This window comes from Bos grunniens, chromosome 16 (genome assembly GCF_055505025.1).
Source record: "Bos grunniens cultivar Pamir isolate PY7600 chromosome 16, Bosgru_T2T1.0, whole genome shotgun sequence".
NCBI lineage: Eukaryota > Metazoa > Chordata > Mammalia > Artiodactyla > Bovidae > Bos > Bos grunniens.
In genome coordinates, this window is record NC_141180.1 from 21,912,808 (window position 1) to 21,938,234 (window position 25,427).

Below are 25,427 nucleotides of genomic sequence, written 5' to 3' on the forward strand. Positions count from 1 at the left end.
GACCTCTATGGGAAAAAAAGTCTAAGAAAGAGGGGATATATGTATATGTATAACTGATTCACTTTCAGTTCAGTTCAGTTCAGTCACTCAGTAGTGTTCAATTCTTTGTGACCCCATGAATCGCAGCACGCCAGGCCTCCCTGTCCATCACCAACTCCCGGAGTTCACCCAGACTCACGTCCATTGAGTCAGTAATGCCATCCAGCCATCTCATCCTCTGTCATCCCCTTCTCCTGCCCCAATCTCTCCCAACATCAGAGTCTTTTCCAATGAATCAACTCTTTGCATGAGGTGGCCAAAGTACTGGAGTTTCAGCTTCAGCATCATTCCTTCCAAAGAAATCCTAGGGCTGATCTCCTTCAGAATGGACTGGTTGGATCTCCTTGCAGTCCAAGGGACTCTCAAGAGTCTTCTCCAATACCACAGTTCAAAAGCATCAATTCTTCGGCACTCAGCCTTCTTCACAGTCCAACTCTCACATCCATACATGACCACAGGAAAAACCATAGCCTTGACTAGACAGACATTTGTTGGCAAAGTAATGTCTCTGCTTTTGAATATGCTATCTAGGTTGGTCATAACTTTCTTTCCAAGGAGTAAGCGTCTTTTAATTTCATGGCTGCAGTCACCATCTGCAGTGATTTTGGAGCCCCCAAAATTAAAGTCTGCCACTGTTTCCACTGTTTCCCCATCTATTTCCCATGAAGTGATGGGACTGGATGCCATGATCTTCGTTTTCTGAATGTTGAGCTTTAAGCCAACATTTTCACTCTCCACTTTCACTTTTCATCAAGAGGCTTTTGAGTTCCTCTTCACTTTCTGCCATAAGGGTGGTGTTATCTGCATATCTGAGGTTATTGATATTTCTCCCAGCAATCTTGGTTCCAGCTTGTGTTTCTTCCAGTCCAGCGTTTCTCATGATGTACTCTGCATATAAGTCAAATAAGCAGGGTGACAATATACAGCCTTGACATACTCCTTTTCCTATTTGGAACCAGTCTGTTGTTCCATGTCCAGTTCTAACTGTTGCTTCCTGACCTGCATACAGATTTCTCAAGAGGCAGGTCAGGTGGTCTGGTATTCCCATCTCTTGAAGAATTTTCCACAGTTTACTGTGATCCACACAGTCAAAGGCTTTGGCATAGTCGATAAAGCAGAAATAGATGTTTTTCTGGAACTCTCTTGCTTTTTCAATGATCCAGCGGATGCTGGCAATTTGATCTCTGGTTCCTCTGCCTTTTCTAAAACCAGCTTGAACATCAGGAAGTTCACGGTTCACATATTGCTGAAGCCTGGCTTGGAGAATTTTGAGCATTACTTTACTAGTGTGTGAGATGAGTGCAATTGTACAGTAGTTTGAGCATTCTTTGGCATTGCCTTTCTTTGGGATTGGAATGAAAACTGACCTTTTCCAGTCCTGTGGCCACTGCTGAGTTTTCCAAATTTGCTGGTATATTGAGTGCAGCACTTTCACAGCATCATCTTTCAGGATTTGAAATAGCTCAACTGGAATTCCATCACCTCCACTAGCTTTGTTCATAGTGATGCTTTCTAAGGCCCACTTGACTTCACATTCCAGAATGTCTGGCTCTAGGTCAGTGATCACACCATGATTCACTTTACTGTATAGCAGAAACTAATACAACATTGTAAATAAACTATATTCCAATAAAATTAATTAAAAAATAAAACAGCAAAAGTGATTGCTCTCATAATTATTCCTGTGCTTAGTTGCTCAGTCATGTCTGACTCTTTGCGGCCCCAGGGACTGTAGCCCACCAGGCTCCTCTGTCCCTGGGGATTCTCCAGGCAAGAATACTGGAGTGGGTTGCCATGCGTTCCTCCAAGGGATCTTCACAATCCATGAATTGAACCTAGGTCTCCAGCATTGCAGGCGCATGATTCTTTAACTGTCTGAGCCACCAGGGATCCCTAAAAATAATCCTGAATATAATCCATCAGGATGGGAAGATTGCTAGAAAATTATTCTGAATGAAAGACAGGGGACTGTAAGGGACCACTGTGAGGGCACCAATAGAGTGAAGATAATTTAGGAAAGAGACCACAAAGTAATAAAGGGATGCCCTCTGATGCATTTGTCTCCTAAACCCACTACAGCTTTTAGTAACTCTCTTAATGTGAATGCCTCCTTCAAATTGCAAATGCAGCAGTTAATAGGAAAAATGATGACATTTTAGTTCTACTGGGCCAAAGCCTGAAGCTTAAGTCTAGAGGCAGCTGAGTTACTGTGGAAGGAGCCCTGTTCTGGGTAATGGAGACCTGGGTTTGATTTTTGTCTCTACTTCCCTGGGTTAGTCATGCCACTTCTTTAAGCTTCAGTTTCCTTATCTGTAAAATGTAAATGGTAATTCTGTTTCTTAGGGCTATGTTGAGGAAGAAATGAGATAATGTGTGTGTAAATGCATGATACCTAACAGATGCTCAGTGATTTTTATTTTATTTTTTTTACAAAGAGAGAAATCAAAGGGATTTAGTGACAAATGCCCCAAACACTGGCTCCTTGGATCCCAATCTCAACCCACATTTGTGCGACTCTAGCTGGAGGCCAGCACCCCTCCACTTTTCTCTGCCTTGCCTGCATGTTTAGTCATGTCTGACTCTTTACAACCCTTCTGGACTGGAGCCTGCCAGGCTCCTCCACCCATGGGGTTTTCCAGGCAAGAGTACTGGAGTAGGTTGCCATTTCCTTCTCCAGAGGATCTTCCTGTCCCAGGGATCGAACCCCTGTCTCCTGAGTCTCCTGTGTTGCAGGCGGATTCTTTACCCGCTGAGCTATAGGAAAGGTTTCTGTAGGCAGGAAGCAAGGAGGGGCGTTGGGGCTTGGTAAAAAGCCTGTGACAAAGGTGGTGGAGCCCTGTATGACATCTGTATGACAGATACTGCTCTGAAAAAAAAAATGACTTTTTGGGTTGCATCAGGTTTTTGATCATTTGGAAGTGAACAGTCTGAAGACATGTAGTCAGAGTACTAGGGGTTGGGACATGTGGCTGATGCTACTTTCACTCTCTTTGATTTTTTTTTTTTTTCTTTCCCAATGTCAGACTCAACTTGGAGGCTTCTCAGTACTGTCCCTTATAGGACTTTTTTCCCATCCCTTCCCATACTCTCTTCTGTTGTTTAGTCACTAAGTTGTGTCCGACTCTGTGAGACCCCATAGATGGCAGCCCACCAGGCTCCCGTCCCTGGGATTCTCCAGGCAAGAACACTGGAGTGGGTTGCCATTGCCTTCTCCAATGCATAAAAGTGAAACGTGAAAGTGAAGTCGCTCAGTTGTGTCTGACTCTTAGCGACCCCATGGAATGCAGCCTACCAGGCTCCTCCATTCATGGGATTTTCCAGGCAAGAGTACTGGAGTGGGGTGCCATTGCCTTCTCCAATTCAACTCTAAACATAACCCTAAACTTCCTTGAAGAACCTTCCACATAACTTCTAACTGTAAAAAGGACAGTTTTAGTAGGGATGCTAAGGGAGGGATGTCAACACAGTTCAAAGTCTGGGCACTGTTTGAAAAGAGAATGATTGAAGAACATTATTGAAGAAATTAAGGCATTCATATCTATTCATACAAGAGAGAAATCATCAAAATGAGTGCTTCCCCAAATTGGTCATGCAGCAGAATAGTCTAGGACCTTTTAGCCTCAGATTCATGTCCCTACTTCAGAATTACTGAGTCAGAATTTCTGGGAGATGGGACCTGGCAATTTAGATGTTTATCATGGGTCATTGAGCAGGGCCCAGGTGATTCTGATGCAGCCTATTGTTGTGAGATACTGGATAAAATGACCCTAAGACCTCTCATAGTGAGTTGGGAATCTCACAGCATCTTAGACTTTGGTTAATATTTTCAAAAATATTTTTGTCAAAGAGGAATGAGTTGGTTCAAGTAATATCCTGACATCTTACTGAAGGATAAAGGTCTTAATTCTCTAATTCATTAAAATGCACCCCCAAACCTAATAAAAAAAAAACCCCAGCCATCCAAATCTAAGCAGATCATGAATAGAACTGAACTCTTATACTAGCAGAGTCGGGGGAGAAGCTGGTTGCTTTTTGAGGGTAGGGACATAGATGATGAATTTATTTCACGTGGTAGAGCAGTTGTCATCAACCTGGCTGAATATTAGAACCACTCTCCAGAGCAATTAGGTCAGAAGCACTGGAGATGGAGCTTGAGTGTTGGTATTTTTAAAAGAGCACCCCCAGGTGATTCTAATATGTAACTATGCTGAGAACCACTGCATTAAAGAAAGAGATGTGCTCTCAGGGGAAAGGATAGAAAGGCAGGTTGTTAGCGCAACACAAGTGAATCTTCCCTGGCTAAGAATAGCAGCTCCTTTCTCTTTTAAACAATCAAGCTGGGTGGGCTTATTCTCTGGAAACTGAGGAGAGAAGGCAGGTACTGAGAGGAAAAAGGAGTGAAACAGAACCTGATTTGCACTTTAATTTGGAAGAAAGCTGGATATGCTGGATGGTTTTTGTTTTTCTTTCCCCCTAATATCCTAAAATGTATCCATGTCTCTATTCCCACCAACACCCCCTGGACTACTAAGTGAATGACTCTGATTTAAGCCTAACCTCAAAGAAACCAAAATAGGACAATATTTATAATAACCATACTCTGGAGTTCTTTTGATGAGGCTAACCTGTGAAGTAGGCAGACTGCAGGGAACCTTATTCGTTTCTTCTTCTTTTTTTTTTTTCCTTCTGCAAAAGGCTTTATTGTTTCCATTTGTTCCACAGCTGGGTCCAAGGCTCCAGGGTCTTTAAAAAGCTGCCTGGTGGCTGCAGGGAGAGACTCAGGTGGAAGCCTTGATACAGGGGATGCAAAAGGCCCCCCTGCCCTCCCCCCCCCCCAAAGGCTGCTGGGTTCCAGAGGCTCCGGTGCTTGAGGGTGAGCCTTGGACGAGATCCTTGTTCAGCCCAGTCTGGGGGCGGGGTGGGGCGCCAGCCTGCGGGGGGGGGGGGGGTGGTGGGGCACCAGCCTGCGGGGTGCAGTCAGGTGGTTGCCATCTTCTTGATGAGCTTCACCTCCTCATCTAAGGAGTTGTTCAGTTACTGCATGCAAGTTCACATTGATGGTGCATTCATGGTGTACAGTGAGGTCAATGAAACTGAAACATCGGAGTTTGGAGCAGAGAAAGGTTTATTGTAGGGCCCTCTAAGGAGAAGGGTGCTTATGCCACCCACCCCCAGTAAAAACCCAAATTCCCTGAAGGCTTTCAGGAAAGCATTTTTTTAAATTTATTTATTTTTTATTGAAGGATAATTGCCTTACAGAATTTAGCTGTTTTCTATCAAACCTCAACATGAATCAGCCATAGATATAGATATATCCCCTCCCTTTTGAAACTCCCTCCCATCTCACTCCCAATCCCACCCCTCTAGGTTGATACAGAGCCCGTGTTTGAGTTTCCTAAGCCATACAGCAAATTCCTGTTGGCTATCTATTTTACATATGGTAATATAAGTTTCCATGTTACTCTTTCCATACATCTCATCCTCTCGTCCCCTCTCCCCTGTCCATGTCTATTCTCTATGTCTGTTCCTACATTATTGCCCTGTAAATAAATTATTCAGTACCATTTTTCTAGATTCTGTGTATATGTGTTAGAATACGATATTTATCTTTCTCTTTTTAACTCATTTCACTCCATATAATAGGTTCTACGTTCATCCACCTCATAAGAGAATTAGAATTAGAATGAATTAGAATTAGAATTCACATTGGAATTAGAATGTGACTCAAACGTGTTTCTTTTTGTGGCTGAGTAATATTCCATTGTATATATGTACCACAACTTCTTTATCCATTCATCTATCGATGGACATCTAGGTTGCTTCCATGTTCTAGCTATTGTAGATAGTGCTGCAGTGAACAATGGGATACATGTGTCTCTTTCAATTGTGGTTTCTTCAGGGTATATGCCTAGGAGTGGGATTGCTGGGTCATATGGTGGTTTTATTCCTAGATTTTAAAGGAATCTCCATACCATCTTCCATAGTGACTGTATCAATTTACAACCAACAGTGCAAGAGGGTTCCCTTTTCTCCACACCCTCTCCAGCATTTATTGTTTGTAGACTTTTTGATGAGGGCCATTCTGACAGGTATGATGTGATATCTCATTGTAATTTTGATTTACATTTCTCTAATAATGAAACTCCAGTACTTTGGCCACTTCATGCAAAGAGTTGACTCATTGGAAAAGACTCTGATGCTGGGAGGGATTGGGGGCAGGAGGAGAAGGGGACGACAGAGGATGAGATGGCTGGATGGCATCACTGACTTGATGGATGTGAGTCTGAGTGAACTCCGGGAGTTGGTGATGGACAGGGAGGCCTGGCGTGCTGCGATTCATGGGGTTGCAAAGAGTCGGACACGACTGAGTGACTGAACTGAACTGAATGGAATAATGAATGATGCTGAGCATCTTTTCATGTGTTTGTTAGCCATATGTATGTCTTCTTTGGAGAAAAATTTGTTTAGGTCTTTTCCCCACTTTTTGATTGGGTTATTTGTATTTCTGGCTTTGAGTTATATGAGGTCCTTATATATTTTGGAAATTAATCCTCAATCAGTTGTTTCATTTGCTATTATTTTCTCCCATTCTGAGGGTTGTCTTTTCACCTTGCTTATAGTTTCCTTTGCTGTGCAAAAGCTTTTAAGTTTAATCAGGTCCCACTTGTTTACTTTTGTTTTTATTTCCATTACTCTGGGAGGTGGGTCATACAGGATCTTGCTTTAATTTATGTCAAGTGTTTTGCCTATGTTTTCCTCTAAGAGTTTTATCAGGAAAGCATTTTTAAAGGCCACGGTGGGCAAACAGATGGGGAAAGAGTGGAAACAGTGACAGACTTTATTTTCTTAGGCTCCAAAATCACTGCAGATGGTGACTGCAGCCTTGAAATTAAAAGACACTTGCTCCTTGGAAGAAAAGCTATGACCAACCCTAGACAGCATATTAAAAAGAAGAGACATTACTTTGCCAACAAAGGTCTGTCTAGTCAAGGCTATGTTTTTCCAGTAGTCATGTATGGATGTGAGAGTTGGACTGTGAAGAAAGCTGAGCGCCGAAGAATTGATGCTTTTAAACTGTGGTGTTGGAGAAGACTCTTGAGAGTCCCTTGGATAGAAAGGAGATCCAATCAGTCCATCCTAAAGGAAATTGGTCCTGAATATTCATTGGAAGGACTGATGCTGAAGCTGAAACTCCAATACTTTGGCCACCTGATACAAAGAACTGACTCATTGGAAAAGACCCTGATGCTGGGAAAGATTGAAGGCAGGAGGAGAAGGGGACGACAGAGGATGAGATGGTTGGATGGCATCACTAACTCGATGGACGTGAGTTTGAGTAAACTCTGGGAGTTGGTGATGGACAGGGAGGCCTGGCATGCTGCAGTCCATGGGGTCTCAAAGAGTGGGACACGACTGAGTGACTGGACTGAACTGAGGAGTCACAGGGACATTGTAGGGCTTGTGATCAGCTCATGCACAATTCTCTGACTGATGGTGGGTAACAGGGCTGAGTCACAGGGGTTACCATTATCAGTCCTTAGGCTCCAGAAGGCCTGGGGTTTATGTGCTCATGGTCCTCACATGGTTAATTTCCTCCACCTGGTGGTGCTTTCTGGCATCTGAAAAACTCAGGAAATATATATGTGGTACTTCAGGGAGGAGCTACAGCAGAGAACTTGGGGGAGGGATCTCACTGGGAGGGCCTCATCAGGTTCTGCTGGGTTAAGAGCTGGGCATTGGTCCATGCAAAGTTTGGGATACAGACTCCAAGAGGCCTGGGTCAAGTTCTTCTCCGGGGCCACCATGTCTTCCATGGTGTACAGGGCTTTACCCCATTCATCTTGGGATGGTGTTGGCCCATCCAACACCGTGAGATGGTGTTGCTCTCAGTAGAACAAGAGCAGCCTCTGCACTGGTTTTGTGTCTACAAGAGACACTGGGCACCCTCAAGCTTCTTCTTGGGACTCATGGAAGAGGTGGTCCAAGCCTTCTGGACCCCACTGTCACAGTTGAAATAGAAGCCCAGAGAGAGGGGTATGTGTAGGAGGCCCTCAGATACAGCTTGTCTTGGCAGCTCATGGTGGCCTGGGAGCTTGTGTTTGGTTGGTGATAAGCTAACGACAAAAGCTGGTGTTGGCTGGTGCTGGAGGCAGAGGACAGCTGAGAGCTTGCTTCCGAGGGAGGCTGTGCCTGGAAAGGAGGTTATAGAGTATGGTCACAAGCTGCAAAGAAAGGGAGTCCCTGGTCTGTTTTGTCCCAAAGCTGTTGAAACAAGAGGCAACATGGGGGTGCCAGCCTACTGTGTTAGTGTTAGTTTTGGGAGGAAAGAAATAGGGAAATTAAGGGACATAAAGGAAATTGGGGGAGGCAGGGCTAAAAATTGGGTTGGGGGTCTGTTGAAATATATTTCTAGGCCCATGATGGAGCCACTTCAGCCTGGGGTAGGATAAAGATAGCCTTCTTGTCCCTGAAAATACTACTCCTGAACAGAAAAACTCAGCCTGTCCCCCAAAGCTAAGTCCACTCTCTCCACACAAGGTTGACTCCATGACCCCAGCCAATCGTATTTTCTGTTTCTATCGTCCTTGTTCTTTCCCATAAAAGCTTCTGGCTTTCTGCCCTATCTTGCAGTTCTCTGAAAGAAGACCACCTACTTCAGGAAGTATTAAAGTTTGTTTTAATACTTTAAATAAGGTGTTTTAATTAAAAATCTAAGTTTAAAAAAAAATCATTTTCTTTTTAACAGTTTCTGTTGATGAGTGAGCTTGGAAGCTGACTGCTCGTAGCACCAGTGAGGCAGCCATGAGCCCTTTGAATTCATTGTTCTCATCCTTACTGAGGGACCTGGTGAGTCACTCTTGGATCTAAACTCCACTTACTGTGTGCAGCTCTCCTATCTAAACAGCTTTATTTAAAAACATATATACTGTTTCTGGAAAAGTTCTGCATTTCTGTGAAAGTTCAGGATTGCTCTATGGGAAATCCATAATGGATGACGGCTGTTAGGCAATTTGCAAAGCCTAGAGGTAAGTTCACAGCATAAGCTGCTGGGGGACTTAGGAAAATACATTCAGAAAAGAAACTGAGACTGTTTTGACCCTCAGTCTAAGTAGGCACAAGTTAAACTATTAAAAACCATCCAGGCATCTGCCACTACAAAGAAATCTATGCAAGAAAGGAAAGACCTACTGCGAACGGCAGTCTCAGAAGCCAATGATGTAAAACTTTTTGATGTTACAACTTCCTCAAATCAGTGTGTTTTTTTTTAATTTAAGTGTAATTGACCTTATGTTAGTTTCAGGTGTACAACATTCAGATTCACCATTTGTGTACATTGTGAAAGGGTCACCACACTAAGTCTAGCAACGTCCGTCACCATACATAGTTAAAACTTTTTTCTTATGATGAGAACTTTTAAGATTTACTCTTAGCAACTTTCAAATATGTAATACGGTATAATTAACTATAGTTACCATGCTGTGCATTATACCCCTATGACTCTGTATGACTATTTTATAACTGGAAAAGTTTGTACCTTGTCTTCCCTCCAATCATTTCTTTTCCCCCACCCCACCTCTGGCAAAGACCAATCTGTTCTTTGTATCTATGAGCTTGTTTTTTTCTTTTTAGATTTCACATATAGGTGAGATTACACATTATCTTCCTCTGACTTTATTTCACTTAGCATAATGCCCTCAAGGTCTATCCATACTGCTATAATTAGCAATATTTCATTTTTTTCCACAGCTGAATAATATTCCATTGCACACACATATACCACATTTATCCATTCATTCATTGGTGGACACTTAAGTTGCTTCCATATCTTGGTTTTTGTAAAAAACGCTGCATTGAACCTAACTTGTGGGTGCAGATATCTTTTTGAGTTAGTGTTTTCCTTTTCATTAGGTAAATACTCAGAAGTGGAATTGCTAGATTATATTGTAGTTCTGCTTTTAGTTTCTTTTTTGTTTTGTTTTTAGTTTTTTGAGAAACATCCATACTCTTTAATATAGTGGTTGCACCAATTTGCATTCCCAGCAACAGTGTACCAGGATCCCCTTTTCTTCTCATTCTTAAAAACTTGTTACATCTTGCCTTTTTGATAATAGCCCTTCTAACAGGTGTGGGTGATATCTTGTGGTTTTGATTTTTATTTCCCTGATTAGTGTTGTTGGTCACCTATAAATCTCTTGAAAAACTAGAGCCTGAGTTCTTAATATATTTTGGATATTAAACCATTATTAGGTATGATTTGAAAATATTTTCTCCCATTCAGTAGGCTGCCTCTTCTATTTCAGTTAATTTTTGTGTATGGTATAAGATAGCGATTCATTGTCACTCTTGCGTGTGAATGAGTTTTCTGCCTCTGCTTCTAAAAAATTCTCCATTGATTCCAGCTTCACTCACCCATTTTAGCTGCTAATCCTAATCCTATTTCTGCATGAGGAGGCAGAAAGGAATTTCTACTACCCTTTCTTGGCCCAGCATAAGCCTCAACTTCAGGGTTGTAGAACCCTCAATGAGAGTAGCAGCATCAAAGGACAGCCTTGGGGGAGGTGTGGGCAGCACCCTCATCATGGTGAAAACTCTAAGCTGTAGCAAAAGAAAGCAGTGTGCTTGTCGGGCAGTGCAGCCTTGACACAAGTCACACAGCTTGCTGCCCCTCCCTAACCCCACTATATAGACGTCCTGGAACTTTTACTTCTCCCACTCCATTATCTCTTTCTCTCATAAGCTCCACTGTACAAAGTCTGCAGCATGCAGTTTTGTTTATTTATTTATGGTTGTGCTGTGTCTTTTGTTGCTGTGCATGGGCTTTCTCTAGTTGCAGCGAGTGGGCAGCTTCTCTTCCTTGCCGTGTGCGAGCTTCTCCTTGTGATGGCGTCTCTTGTTGCAGAGCACAGGTTCTAGGGCCTGGGCTCGTGGTCTTAGTTGCCCCAAGGCAAGTGGGATCTTCCTGGACCAGGGATGAACCCATGTCCCCTGCATTGGCATGTGGGTTCTTAATCACAGGACCACCAGGGAAGCCTGCAGCGTGCAGTTTTGTTCTTATTAAGTGCTGCCTGCTGTCTTGTTATGTCCTCTCCCCAGAATGGCTGCACACGGGGCAGGGGCGACTTTTATCTCTGACGCAAAGCCCAACGTGGTAGGTGAGGCACCCGTGCTTGCTAGCGGCATAGACTTCCCACCGGTGCCTCACCTTCTCTCTCTTCATCTCTTGCTTCTGGTCTGCAACAGCACAATGTTGACCTCTAGGGGAGAGGTTTGACCTGAGGAACATAAAGACCTAGCTGAGAGGACAGCGTGACCAAGAAAACGTTCACGACCCGCTGAGTCACCGTCATACAACATTGCGCTGTGACAGCATGAGGGCTCCTGTGTGTGTGTGTGGCAGGGGGCGGTGGGGGGCGGGCAGCAGAAATCATCTTTCTTTTTTTGAAGGCACAGTAGGAAGGAGGGTTATTGAGCTGAAGATGTACTCTGGGTTGGGGTCAAGCTGGCTCTCTAAAGGCTGTGAACGGCCACTCAGAAATGCTCAGAAGTGTGGAAGGTTTGCAACCAAACCATTGCCTCCAAACTGGAGTTCCCTGAGTGTGTCTCAGAAGAAAGGCTGCATTAGCAGGTTTGGAGAGGGAGCAAAGATGCTAATGAAGCGTGAACTGGCTGCTTTCTGCAGAGCCTTCTGGGCACCACGCCACCATCTCGCTTTCTTTCCTACACATTTATTTATTTATATTCTTAATTAATGGAAATTTCAACTCCCATTAGATCAGGAGGAGTCAGTAATAAACAGCCGGAGCATTAGGCAGGCAGCTCTGCTGGAGAAGGGCAGAGGCTCCTCTGCCTGCTCCCAAATTCCGGTCACATGACTGGCCTGAGTTCAGGGAGAGAGAATTCATATGCTGGCTCTATGCATGAGAGCCAGGAGTCTGGGTTGAAGGGCCACTGAGTTCCCTGGTATCTACGAGTTTCTTTAGGCATCATTGAGACTTTCCCTATTTAGCTGTGTTGGAATCAGGCAACCCAGGTTTGAAGCCTACTTAGCTGTGCCAACTTGGGCAAGTTAACTAACCATTCTATGTCTCTTTCCGCTCTATTACATAGTACCCATTTCAGAGGATAGCTGTGGGTCTTAAATGAAGTCAAGTGTGTGAGTACTCACTGAATGTAAGCTGGAACCCACATGTGCTCATATCAACACAGCTCCCGTCTTAGGAACCTCAAACAGACCAGTGGAAGCTCCTTTAGGGAGAGGCCTGGCGAGTACCCTCTTTCAGGAATGTCCCAGACCGTGTTCTGCTCTGGGTTCTGGCATCTGATTTGGCGATGGCAGTGTGAGCTGGGTTAGGTGGGAGTCTGGAATCTCAGATACATCTTCATCACTTACGAAACTTGAAAACCTCTAAATGGGTATAATCCAGGGCTCAATGTGAACGTGGGTCTTAGGCAGAGTCAAAAAGCCATTGATGAACTGGGATGTGGTAGAGTCATAGAGTGGGAAGAAGTAGTTGATATCCCTTAGCAAGAGGAAAGCTCCCCAGCTTGGCTTAAACAGAAGGCTTCAGTGGGCTCCCAGATCACGAGGCTGAGAGCCCCAAGGAGATAGGGCTAGGAAGGGGAGTGATTATAGAGCTTCCATCTGATGTCACACCTGCTGGGTTTGGCTCCTGCTCCACAGCTTACTGGCATCTAGAACAAACTTTATAACCTTTCCAAGCCTTAGTTTCCTAGCATGAAAAGTGAGCGTGATAATAACAGTGTTATTTTCATGGAGTTATTGAGAGGTTGACATGAGATAACATACAAAGTGATTAATAGAATGCCTGGCAAGTTCTCAGAACTGTAAGCTATTATGATTAGATCTGTTTTACTCATCCCTCTTTTTCAGTTATAGTAAGTACTCAATAAATAAGTTGTTAGATGATCAAATGGAGAATGTGAGACATGAAACAACTCCCTAGCCTTTTGGCTTTGCTGACCTTGATGGAGGGTCCCATCAGATGTCCTCGCATGCCACTTCCAGATCAACACACAGGGGATTCTGTGCCAGGTTCATAGAGACCCGTGTGCTATTTCACCTGAAAGAACAAACTCCCTTCCCTCTTTTTTGAAAGATAACATTCTATATTGACAAAGAACAGAGTAGCCAAGGTCCTGGGTATCTCTGGAGAGGAAAAGAATTAAACTGCTGTGTTTGAGTTAAATTACCAGCACCTTTTTGGATAAGAAGGATCCACTAGTTATCTTGGCTGGGCTATTGGATTTCATTTCTAAAGGAAAGGGGCAACTCCAAAGGTGAGCAAGACATTAGTGGGTATTAAGAACAAACTGGAGCATAATTGGAGAAGAATTGTTATTCTCTCTGGTAAACCTGTGCTCTGTGGTCACCTTGGCCATCTCATTCACTTTGCAGCTCACCTAATCTCGGGTAGGACACAGCAGAAATAGAAAAGGTCCCTGGAAGGACAGAGCGGATGGCTATGGGGGAAGGGGTGACTTCCACACCAAGAAAGATGAAATTTTCCATTCTAAAAGGAGCAGGGGAAAGGAGTAAGCCTGCTCCGGGTGGCGAGTGTAATGAATGAGAAGCAGCCAGCCAACTGCAGGCTCCGCCTTGCCCTTTCCCCTCTTCAGAGAAGGAGGCAGCACTCCACGAAATTAAAAGGGAGCAAATTTAGAACTGAGGAAAGGAAATGCTCTCCACACAATGTATAATTAACCTATGAAGGAACCTAACCTGCTCGCTATTAACTGAGGCAAGCGGTTAGCCGGGCTTTCAGAGACTTGGAAGAATAACAGCCATGTGGGCAGTTACGCTGGTTAAGGCTGCAATTCCCGAGGTAATTCCTCTTCTGCCTCCAGACACAAAGTGATGGGCAGGAGGAGGAAATGCACCTCCCCTGGGCTGCAAAAGAAGGGGGTGAGGCTGGGCATTTAGTGGTGAGGATGTTGGTACTGCAAGAGGCTATGGGAATGCTCCAGGGAAGAGAGGAGTCTTGACTGAAATCAGATGGCCTTTTGGTGGTAGAGCCCAGGGGGCCAGAGTCCTCAGCCAGGGACGTCCTGTAACAGTATGTGGCCCCAGGAGGGTGTTAGGGTCCTGGCACTGACTCTTATTTCTGCCTTGCCCTTCACCCTGTCCTGTGCTCATGGCCCAGTTAGTGGGAAGGGTATGGTTAGAATCCATGCCTGGGAAATCATCTGGATACAGTCCTGGGCAGGAATTCGGACCCAATTAAAAAAAATTATATTTATCCATGTGATATCAAGTCTCGCACAAAGAGCAGAGTGACTGTATAGAATAGAGTAGAACAATGCTTATTTTTAGGGAAGAGGTTGGTATTAACTGGCTTCCCAGGTGGCCTAGTGGTAAAGAATCCACCTGTCAATGTAGGAGATGTAGGAGTTTGAATCCTTGGGTTAGAAAGATCCCTTGAAGAAGGAAATGACAGTCTGATCCAGTATTCTTGCCTGGGAAACCCATAGACAGAGGAGTGTGGTGGACTACAGTCCGTGGGGTCATGGAGAGTCAGACATGACTGAGCACGCATGCATGCTTGGTATTAACTGTTCAAATGTCATCTTCACTTCTTAAGTGTATGACTTTGGGCCCTTAATCTCTCTGAACTGTTTTGTTATCTTACCAATACCTTCTTCAAAGACATGAGGGTTAAATGAGACAATATTGAAAAGCATTTAGCATGTAATGGTACATGGTAACCATTCAAAAACTTGCAGCTAAAATTATTATTAGAACTAGAATTAGCATGAGCTGACCTCATGCTACAGGAGAAACCCTTTTTGATTTATTGTCTATCTCTTTATTCTCTCATTCACTCAACAGATACTTCTTGAACACCTAATATGTACTATTTTAGATACTAAATATGCAATGGTGGGTGAATATGGTTTCTATCCTGTTGGAGCTCATAATTAATTGGAGGAGACAGTGGTACAAAAAATTCAATGCTGTGTGACACATGCTGATTTAGAGGTGGGGATCTATCTTGTATTGTGGAATCGTAGGAGGACTTCTATTTGTTGAATATTAAGCACTAACTATCTGTTAGGCTCTGGTATATGCATTCATCAAGTTCAGTTCAGTTGCTCAGTCATGTCTGACTCTTTGCAACTCCATGGACTGCAGCACTTCAGGCCTCCCTGTTCATCACCAGCTCCCAGACTTTACTCAAACTCACATCCATTGAGCTGGTGATGCCTTCCAACCATCTCATCCTCTGTTGTCCCCTTCTCCTCCTGCCTTCAATCTTTCCCAGCATCAGGGTCTTTTCAAATGAGTCAGCTCTTCACATCAGGTGGCCAAACTATTGGAGTGTCAGCTTCAGCATCAGTCCTTCCAGTGAATATTCAGGGCTGATTTCCTTTAGGACAGACTGGTTGGATCTCCTTGCAGTCCAAGAGACTCTCAAGAGTTGTCTCTAACACTTCAAAAGCGTCAATTCTTCAGTGCTCAGCTTTCTTTATAGTCCAATTCTCACATCCATACTTGAGGAAAAACCATAGCCTTGACTAGACGGACCTTTGTTGGCAAAGTAACGTCTCTGCTTTTTAAGGTGCTGTCTAGGTTGGTCATAACTCTGCTCCCAAGGAGTAAGCATCTTTTAATTTTATGGCTGTGGTCACCATCTGCAGTGATTTTGGAGCCTTTTGTCATGTTACCAGTCAAGTAAATCCCACCCTCAGAAAAATGACATGCTGCAAAGTCATTCTGTACTTACTGGGAATTCCAGAGAACCTTCCAAGAACCCGAGTTTGCACTGACAATACAATTTCTATTAAACACTATTTACTACCAGACAACATTCTGAACCACTCAAAGGTGGTTCAAGGCAATGTTTATCATCTTAGGGAGAGATGTTGGTCAAGAAGCCCTGGAAAATAAAGTTCCTGGAAGACAGCCAGAGTTCTTCTAAGAATTTGAAGGCCCTAGGACCTCCCTCTTACATTTGAGGCCTTATTCTAGATTTTAGCAAACATTCCAAGGATATGATGTGATGTGAAATGTCTCCATACTTCCTGGTAAATTTATCTTTTCTTTTTGTTGTGAAAATTTTAAATTATTTTCTAGTTTTGATTTTAATATCATTTATGATGATTTTTAGAAATTATATCCATATTAAAGAATTCTCATGGGATTAGAAGACCTTAAATGGTTGTCTAATATAATGACTTTTTTGAGGAATGTTAAATTGAACAATTAATGAAGTTGATATAATATTACATCTTGTAGACATTCAATTAAACAATAATTTCAATGTTATACTTTTTTTTGTATTTGGAACCACTTCCTTTAGTTTTTTAGGTCCAAGACATTTCTATAGGCATTTGAGAGGCTTAAGCTGGAGGCCTGTTGCCTCTGGATGGGAGAGACTTGGGGCAGCAGCAGGTGTCTCTGGCAGGCCAGCTCTGACCCTTTTCCTCAGCTTTGAGGGCCCCTGAAGATGATCTGATGAGGTCTATATTAACATGCTGTTAATAAGCCACATTAGAGTAGATTTAGGGCAGGGTAGTAACTGTGAGGCAGATGTTGGTGAGCTATTTCCCAAGCATGCCAATGAAGTATGAGTTTCTTTTGGATCCTCTTTCCTATTTATCTTTCCCCTGTTCTGCTTCTCTTCATCCTCTCTCTTTAACCTTCTCTCCTGTCTATGGCTTTGTCCACCAGGGGAGTAGCTCATGGCCCCACTAGAACCCTCCCCACTCTGCAAGTGCTGCTGAAGTCACTTCTGGCCTCAGTGAAGGCATCATGGAAGGAGGGATGGCTATAAACCCAACACCTGCAGAATTAAAGACAATTATGGAGACACTTTTGATTTCCAGTTGATTAAAACTGGAAATACAAAGTAGTTTCCATGTATTTCTTTATTAAACTAATGTCCTAATGTCTTGTCAGAGTTCAGTTTAGTTCATTGCTCGGTCATGTCTGACTCTTGGTGACCCCATGGACTGCGGCACGCCAGGCCTCCCTGTCTATCATCAACTCCCAGAGTTGACTCAAACTCATGTCCATTGAGTTAGTGATGCCATCCAATCATCTCATCCTCTGTTGTCCCCTTCTCCTCTCGCCTTCAATCTTTCCCAGCATCAGGGTCTTTTCAAATGAGTCAGTTCTTCACATCAGGTGGCCAAAGTATTGGAGTTTCAGCTTCAGCATCAGTCCTTTCAGTGAATATTCAGGACTTATTTCCTTTAGGATGGACTGGTTCGATCTCCTTGCTGTCCAAGAGACTCTCAAGAGTCTTCTTAGTGAGAAATGAGTTGTTGAACTTTGATCCTTGGTCAATTTTACTGAGTGGAGAGACTGCTGAAACTTTCTTGTTGGATTGCTTAGAAGCATCCTTTGCCGCTATTCTGTGCAGAACACCCTTCTATCTGCCTCATGGCTGCATCCATTATAGCTCAGCAGCAAGTCACCTCCTGGGGAGCTCATCCTTGACCTCTCTGCCTGGTGCTTCTCCTGGCCTTAACAGTTGTTTACACACCTATTAAAGTGATGCCTGTCTCCTCTTGTAATGGTTTGTTTTACTGACATGTCTGACTCCCACTGTAAACTCTTTGTAGGCAAAGGCCCTGTTTGCTTCCATCTTGGTATCTTCATCTCTATGCACAGCAATAGGCATGCAGTAGGATCTAAAGCAATGAGATGACTGATTGGAAACTTGGACCCTTCTTGATCTGCTGATTTTTGAGTCATTTTCAACTCTGTCTAGCCAAGTCAGGAAAGACTGCATGTTTGGTCTATCTTCAAGAAGAAGTCATGTTGAACATCCACTCACCCCATGGTGTCCCTTCCCCTAAATGTCCCCAAAGCATGAATCATAAGACCTAGCATCTATCGCCCAGAAAAGGCAATGGAACCCCACTCCAGTACTCTTGCCTGGAAAATCCCATGGATGGAGGAGCCTGGTAGGCTATAGTCCATGGGGTCGCTAAGAGTCGGACATGACTGAGCAACTTCCCTTTCACTTTAATGCATTGGAGAAGGAAATGGCAACCCACTCCAGTGTTCTTGCCTGGAGAATCCCAGGGATGGGGGAGCCTGGTGGGCTGCCGTCTATGGGGTCGCACAGAGTCGGACACAACTGAAGCGACTTAGCAGCAGCAGCATCTATCGCCACCATAGATATTTTAAAAATTGCAATAAAGAAGCAAGGGTGCAAATAGGAATAAATACCTCTAGCTGTAGAAGTGAAATAAATCGATATCGCTTCTTTGTGGCCAGAGATGCTTAATAGGCAGAGATCACTGCCAGAAATGTGTTTAGCAGGTGATGAGGGCAAACCTGAGCTCCAGGAATGAATCACCCAACTGCTTTTCTCATCTTAGAGTGAAATACCTTTTTCTTTGGCATTAGATGATGAATATAAGTCTGTATTCACAGGATTTGATTCTGGTCTTGCTTCCAGGACCTGGAGGGTGTGAAGGGTTGAGGGTCACTGGCCACTTTCAGCTGGGGTTGAAGGTACTGGTTGAGGCTCTTCCATTGGCCTGGAACACGGCGTTACCAGCCCCTTCGGTGCATCATCTTATGCACCATCATCTGATTAAAGTAGGATAAAGTGCCTGCTGACACCCCTGCCTATCTTCCCAGTCTCCTTTTCAAAGCCCTTTCCAGGCACTTCTCTCTCAGGCGCTTCTCTCTCAGGCCCTCTGCTCAGGCCTTGCCAGGCTGCTTGGGCCTTCCCTGAATGCACCCTCTGTTCTTGCCCACCTACTTCTTTATGCTTCTTTGTCAGCCTGCAATGTCTCTTTGCCCTGTCTTGCCCACAAGGCTTGCTCTTCAAACCTCAACCCCAAAGTCAATGCTCCCCTGACTGGAAATTCTTCACCTTCCTGAAGGAGCAAGTTTCTCCTTAATCTTTGATCCTGTATGACCTTATGTATCCCTTAATTATGGCTCTTAACCACGTTCTGTCATAGTTTATTTTTACAGTGATTATAATAATTAATCCATCAGCAAATCCTGTCAGCACTACCTTCAAAATATATCTGAAACTTGACCACTTCCTACCACATCTGCCTCTGCCACTCCGGTGAGAACCATCATTTCTCATTGTAATTGTTGAGATGCCCTTGACCTGCCATCCTTGTCTCTATTGGGCTCCCTACAGTGTACCTTGCACATAGGAGCCGGACGGATTCTTCTAAAAGATGAATTAAACTCCATCATTCCTCTGCTCAGAACCTTCAGTGCTTTCAGAGTGTTTTAGGGTTCTCCAGAGAGACAGAGCCAGTAAGATGTGTCTATATGTAAAAGGAGACTTTTTTTTTTTAATGAGTCTTCTCATTGATACAGTATTGTTTTATTTATTCATTTTATTTTTGGTTGTGCTGGGTCTTTATTGCTGCACGCAGACTTTCTCTAGTTGTGGCAAGTAGGGGCTACTCTCACTGTGCAGTGGCTTCTCTTGTGGAACATGGGCTCAAGGGCATGCAGGTTTCAGCAGTTGCAGCAAGAGGGTTCAGTAGTTGAGGTACATGGGCTTTGTGGCCCTGTGGGCAAGTGGGTTCTTATTCCTGGACCAGGGATTGAAACCACGACCCCTGTATTGACAGGTGGATAACCACTGGGCCACTAGGGAAGTACCGGGAGATTTGTTATAAGGGATTGGCTGACAATGAGTGTGGAGGCTGGCAAGTCCAGAATCTTCAGTGTGGGCTGACAGTCTGGGAGACCTAGATGGGGCAAGGATACAGATGAAGACTGAAGGCAGTCTGCTGAAGAATTCTCTCTTGCTGGCGGTGACTGGTCTTTTTGTTCTATTCAGGCCTTCAGGTGGTTGGGCGAGGCCCACCCATATTATGGAGGGCAGCTGGCTTGCTGAAATTCACCGATTTAGATGGTACATATGTGCTAAGTCACTTCAGTTGTGTCTGACTCTTTGTGACCCTATGAACTGGAGCCCCTCAGGCTCCTCTGTCCATGGGATTCTCCAGGCAAGAATACTGGGATGGGTTGCCATGCCCTCCTCCAGGGGATCTTCCCTACCCAGGGATCAAACCTGTATTTATCCCGCATTAGCAGCAGGTTCTTTACCTCTAACGCCACCTGGGAAACCTCATTTAGATGTTAATTTCATCTAAATACACCCTCCAAGTTGACACATAAAATTATCTATCAGGCCGTGTCATTTGGTCCTCATCACATTCCCACCTGGCCCCTGGCTGAGTGAACAGTCTCTGGATATCTATCTTGTCTGTCCTTGTGTTCCAGCCACGACTGCCTCCTTGCTGCCCATGGCACATTCCTTCATCTGGGCTCTTCTCTCTGTTCTCAGAAAGAGCTTAGAGGAATTCTCCCCACTCAGTTGGTTGCATGTCTTTCTCCTCCTCCTAAAAGTCTGTCTATATTCAAGTGGCACCTTCTTAGAGAGGCCTTTCCTGACCTGTTTCTTCTCTCACATTTTCCCCCTGGCACCCTCTAGTGCTCTACCTGATTTATATTCTTCCTGGTCCTTTCCTGACTTTGAATCATGCATTTATTCATTCAATTTCTGTCTCTATCTAGAATACAAGCTCTGTGGGGGCAGGATCTTCATATATTTTGGTCACTGTTAATATCCTCAGCACCTAAACAGATGCCTAGCACACTAGAAGCACTTTACAAACATTTATTGAATAAATGAATACATTGAAAATATACTAATGGCAAGAGACCCTGGTTTGATTCCTGGGTCAGGAAGATCTCCTGGAGAAGGGATAGACTACCCACTTCCCTGGTGGCTTAGATGGTAAAGAATCTGCCTGCAATGTGGGAGACCTGGGTCTGATCCCTGGGTTGGGAAGACCTGGATTTGATCCCTGGGCTGGGGAATATTCAGGAAGATCCCCTGGAGGAGGGCATGGCAACCTACTCCAGTGTTCTTACCTGGAGAATCCCTATGGATACAGGAGTGTCATGGGCTACAGTCCGTAGGGTTGCAAAGAATTGGATGCAACTGAGTGACTAAGAACCTCAATATATATTAATTGCTTCCTATTCTTTTTATGTTTATAACAACCTATGGGGTAGATTCTGATCTCACACTAGACTTATACTAGACTGCAAGATCCTTGAAGGCTGGGACTTTGACGATCTTATTCAGGGCCATATTGCTAGTACCTAGAACATAACATGATCTCAAATATGATCAGTAAATGAATGCATGAACAAGGCACCATTTTTAACAGACAGGAGATTGAAGCATAGAGAGGGGAAGTGACTTTTCTAAGCTACTCTAAACAAATGCAAGAAACAGAATTTCAACCTGGATCATCTAACCTCATTACACAGCCTATAATGATGTCTGTTTCCCATTCCACTGATTGAGCTCTGTAAGGATGGCAACTATGACTTGTCTATCTTGATTTCCCCAGTTCCTAGCTTACTGTTGGCACTAAATAATTGTTTGTGGGCTGGAAGTAGCACAAGCTGGAATCAAGATTGCTGGGAGAAATATCAATAACCTCAGATATGCAGATGACACCACCCTTATGGCAGAAAGTGAAGAGGAACTCAAAAGCCTCTTGATGAAAGTGAAAGTACCCTCTCCCTCTCCCACAAAGTCCAGAAGACTGTTCTATATGACATTGATTTTGAGTTTACTGAGTGTGTATGTGTTCATCTGTCTGCATGTGCTTTTCCTAAAAAATACTGAATTTTGTCAAAAGTTTTTTCTGCATCTGGCTCTAATTGACCCTGCAATCACTCTTTTATTCAATCATATGATATGATGACCAGTTCTCTGTGCCATCCTTTATGATTTGATAAAATGCTAATCAAGTTGTTGCAAAGATTATTTTCTAAATGTGATTAAAATCTATATTCAGTTGACTTTAAATAAAGGAGATTATCCTGAATAATTTGGGTAGGTCTGATCCAATCAGTTGAAAAGCTTCAAAAGCAGAACTAAGGTTTCCCTGAAGAATACATTCCACATGTGAACTGCAGACAATCTACCCTACAGAATTTAGACTTGCCTACTTAGTTCCCAAGATCATCTAAGCCAATTTCTTGCAATAAATATTAATAAACCAGCTATGGTATAAAAAAAAAAAAAGAAAGAAAGTGAAAGTGGAGAGTGAAAAAGTTGGCTTAAAGCTCAACATTCAGAAAACGAAGATCATGGCATCTGGTCCCATCACTTCATGGGAAATAGATGAGGAAACAGCGGAAACAGTGTCAGACTTTATTTTTCTGGGCTCCAAAATCACTGCAGATGGTGACTGCAGCCATGAAATTAAAAGACGCTTACTCCTTGGAAGGAAAGTTATGACCAACCTAGACAGCATATTCAAAAGCAGAGACATTACTTTGTCAACAAAGGTCTGTCTAGTTAAGGCTATATTTTTTCCAGTGGTCATGTATGGATGTGAGAGTTGGACTGTGAAGAAAGCTGAGTGCCGAAGAATTGATGCTTTTGAACTGTGGTGTTGGAGAAGACTCTTGAGAGTCCCTTGGACTGCAAGGAGATCCAACCAGTCCATTCTGAAGGAGATCAGCCCTGGGATTTCTTTGGAAGGAATGATGCTAAAGCTGAAACTCTAGTACTTTGGCTACCTCATGCGAAGAATTGACTCATTGGAAAAGACTTTGATGCTGGGAGGGATTGGGGGCAGGAGGAGAAGGGGACGACAGAGGATGAGATGGCTGGATGGCATCACTGACTCGATGGACATGAGTCTGAGTGAACTCCAGGAGTTGGTGATGGACAGGGAGGCCTGGCATGCTGCGATTCATGGGGTCGCAAAGAGTCGGACACAATTGAGCGACTGAACTAAACTGAAATAATTGCTTATGAATAGAATGCATCCTAGTTCTTTCATCTTCCAAGCTCTTCCATGATGGAGGGAGACCCTGAGGGCTCAGCGGTCAGAATTTCTTTTAGGTGATGTTGCACTTAGCTTTCCAGTTCAGGCATAGGTAAAGAACTCAAAATTTGCCATGAAACAGAACCAAGTCCTTTACCTCTGGTGGTATGAATTCAGGCCTCCATTTTTCTCGATAAGGGATAACACTAGTGTCTACTTCCATGGATTACTTTTAGGGTTAACTGAAATAATATATGTAAATCATTTATCTCTGAGCCTGGCACACTTGGATTGCTTGACAGACGCTAGCTTTTATCATTTGCTGACCTCTTTGCTCTGAACTTGCAGCACTTCACTTGGTGTGACCCTTCTCAGATATCACAGTACATCCTTTACCTCCTGGGGAGCCTCCGGAACACCGGGCTGGATAGACACCATGCCTTGCACTTTTATGTTATTGCATAGGTAGGCTGAGAGTGCTGCTTTGTGCCTCATAGTTGTTCAGTACTTAAATAAACCAGTGTATTCCTGCAGTTCCTGTAAGAGAAGTCCATGTCACCAGATTCTGTGATGACTCCATGAAAGTCCGAGGCAGGTTTCAGCTGATGACCTTGGGAATTTTTGTCTACACCAGTACCCTAGGGAATTTTGAATCTGATGACAGTAGTTTGGGTGCCGTGAAAACAGATTACAAATTTATGTCTTAGCGCATCCCTTCGAGTCCTGCCAGCCATTTCTTTTTATCCAGGAGAAGAATCATAGTAATGTGGATGTCAAACAAAAATACTGAAAAATTTTGCTTTGACCTTAATTTCTAAACACTTGAATTTAAAAACAGAGCACCTAAAATTCCAAAGGAATCTAGGTCATAACATAAACCAAGTGATGTGGGTAAGGAGTCAGGAGAAATAGGAGACAAATACTGGATAACATGGGCATGGAAGGACATATTTGAGCAGAGTTCTGAATGACAGGAGAAACCAAGCCTTGCACATCTATGGGGGAGATGAGCAACCAGGCAGAAGGAACAGCGGATGCAAAGGAGCTGAGGCATAGAGTGTTAAGTGTGTGTGAGGAACAGCAAAGAGACCAGTGTGATAGGAGCTCAGTGAGTGAAGGGAAGAGGTTGGAGATGAGGAAGCGGAGCAATCAGGGGGGTGGTTCATCCAGAGCTTGATGAACAGGCTGTGACAGGGGATTTGGCTTACACAGTGAGTGAGGTGGGCAGCCCCAAGGGGTTCCAAAGAGAAGAAAGACATCATGGAATTTACATGATTTACTTTTCTAAAAGATCGCTCTGACTGCTTGGTGGCTTGCAGGAGGACAAGGGCAAAAGTAGGCAGACCAATTGGAAAGCTGTTAAGTTTGAGTGAGAGTATGGTAGCCCTCACAAGTGGGGGTAAATAGAAGTGGTTTATTTTGAGACGTATTTTGAAGGTAGATCCCATAGAATTAGTGGATGGATTAGAAGTGTTTAGAAGTGTTTGAAATGATATATAGGATAAAAGAGATTTAAAAAAATTTTTTTTTTCTGGAGCAACTTATCAAATAATTTGATATGTTGAAATGAAGAGTATATAATAAGGAAATAGCTTTGGGGGGACAATTGTGGAAATTAATCAGTTTTGGATATGTTAAATTTATATATCCCAGTGGAGATTTGGATAGAAAATTAGATGGAGAGGGCGGAAGTTCAAGGGGGAGAACAAAGCTCATGGTGTACTTTTTGAAATCATCAACAAAAAATGGGATTTATTTCTGTCTTTTTCCCTTTATTAATTGAAATATAGTTGACATAATATTTCGTGTATACAGCATAGTGACTCAGTGTTTTTATAGATTATATTCCCAATAAAGTTATTACAAAACAAAGGCTACATTTTCCTGAGCTGTGCAGTATACCCCTGTTGCTTGCCTATTTTATATGTAGTAATTTGTGTCACTTAATCTCATACTCTTATCTTGCTCCTCTCCTATCCTCTCCCTACTGCTAACCATTAGTTTGCTTTCTATATCTGTGGGTCTGTTTCTATTTTTGCTATATACACTTATTTGCTTTTATTTTTTAGCTTCCATATGCAAGTGATCAGTTCGGTTCAGTCGCTTAGTTGTGTCCGACTCTTTGCGACCCCATGAATCGCAGCATGCCAGGCCTCCCTGTCCTTCACCAACTCCCGGAGTTCACTCAAACTCATGTCCATCGAGTCAGTGATGCCATCCAGCCATCTCATCCTCTGTTGTCCCCTTCTCCTCCTGCCCCCAATCCCTCCCAGCATCAGAGTCTTTTCCAATGAGTCAACTCTTCGCATGAGGTGGCCAAAGTATTGAAGTTTCAGCTTTAGCATCTGCTACTGCTAAGTCGCTTCAGTTGTGTCTGACTCTGTGCAACCCCAGAGATGGCAGCCCACCAGGCTCCCCCGTCCCTGGGATTCTCCAGGCAAGAACACTGGAGTGGATTGCCATTTCCTTCTCCAATGCATGAAAGTGAAAAGTGAAAGTGAAGTCGCTCAGTCGTGTCCAACTCTTCGCGACCCCATGGATTGCAGCCTACCAGGCTCCTCCGTCCATGGGAT

The 25,427-nt window shown here is 43.6% G+C and overlaps 1 long non-coding RNA gene across 2 annotated transcripts in view; it reads left to right on the forward strand.

The window, feature by feature from the left end:
* Positions 1-25,427, forward strand: part of LOC147356310 (uncharacterized) — a 567,448-nt gene that overhangs the window by 180,943 nt on the left and 361,078 nt on the right. For both annotated transcript variants that reach the window (XR_015142699.1, XR_015142710.1), the window contains one exon: positions 8,786-8,886. This is a non-coding gene — a long non-coding RNA (uncharacterized LOC147356310). The remainder of the gene's footprint in view (positions 1-8,785; positions 8,887-25,427) is intronic.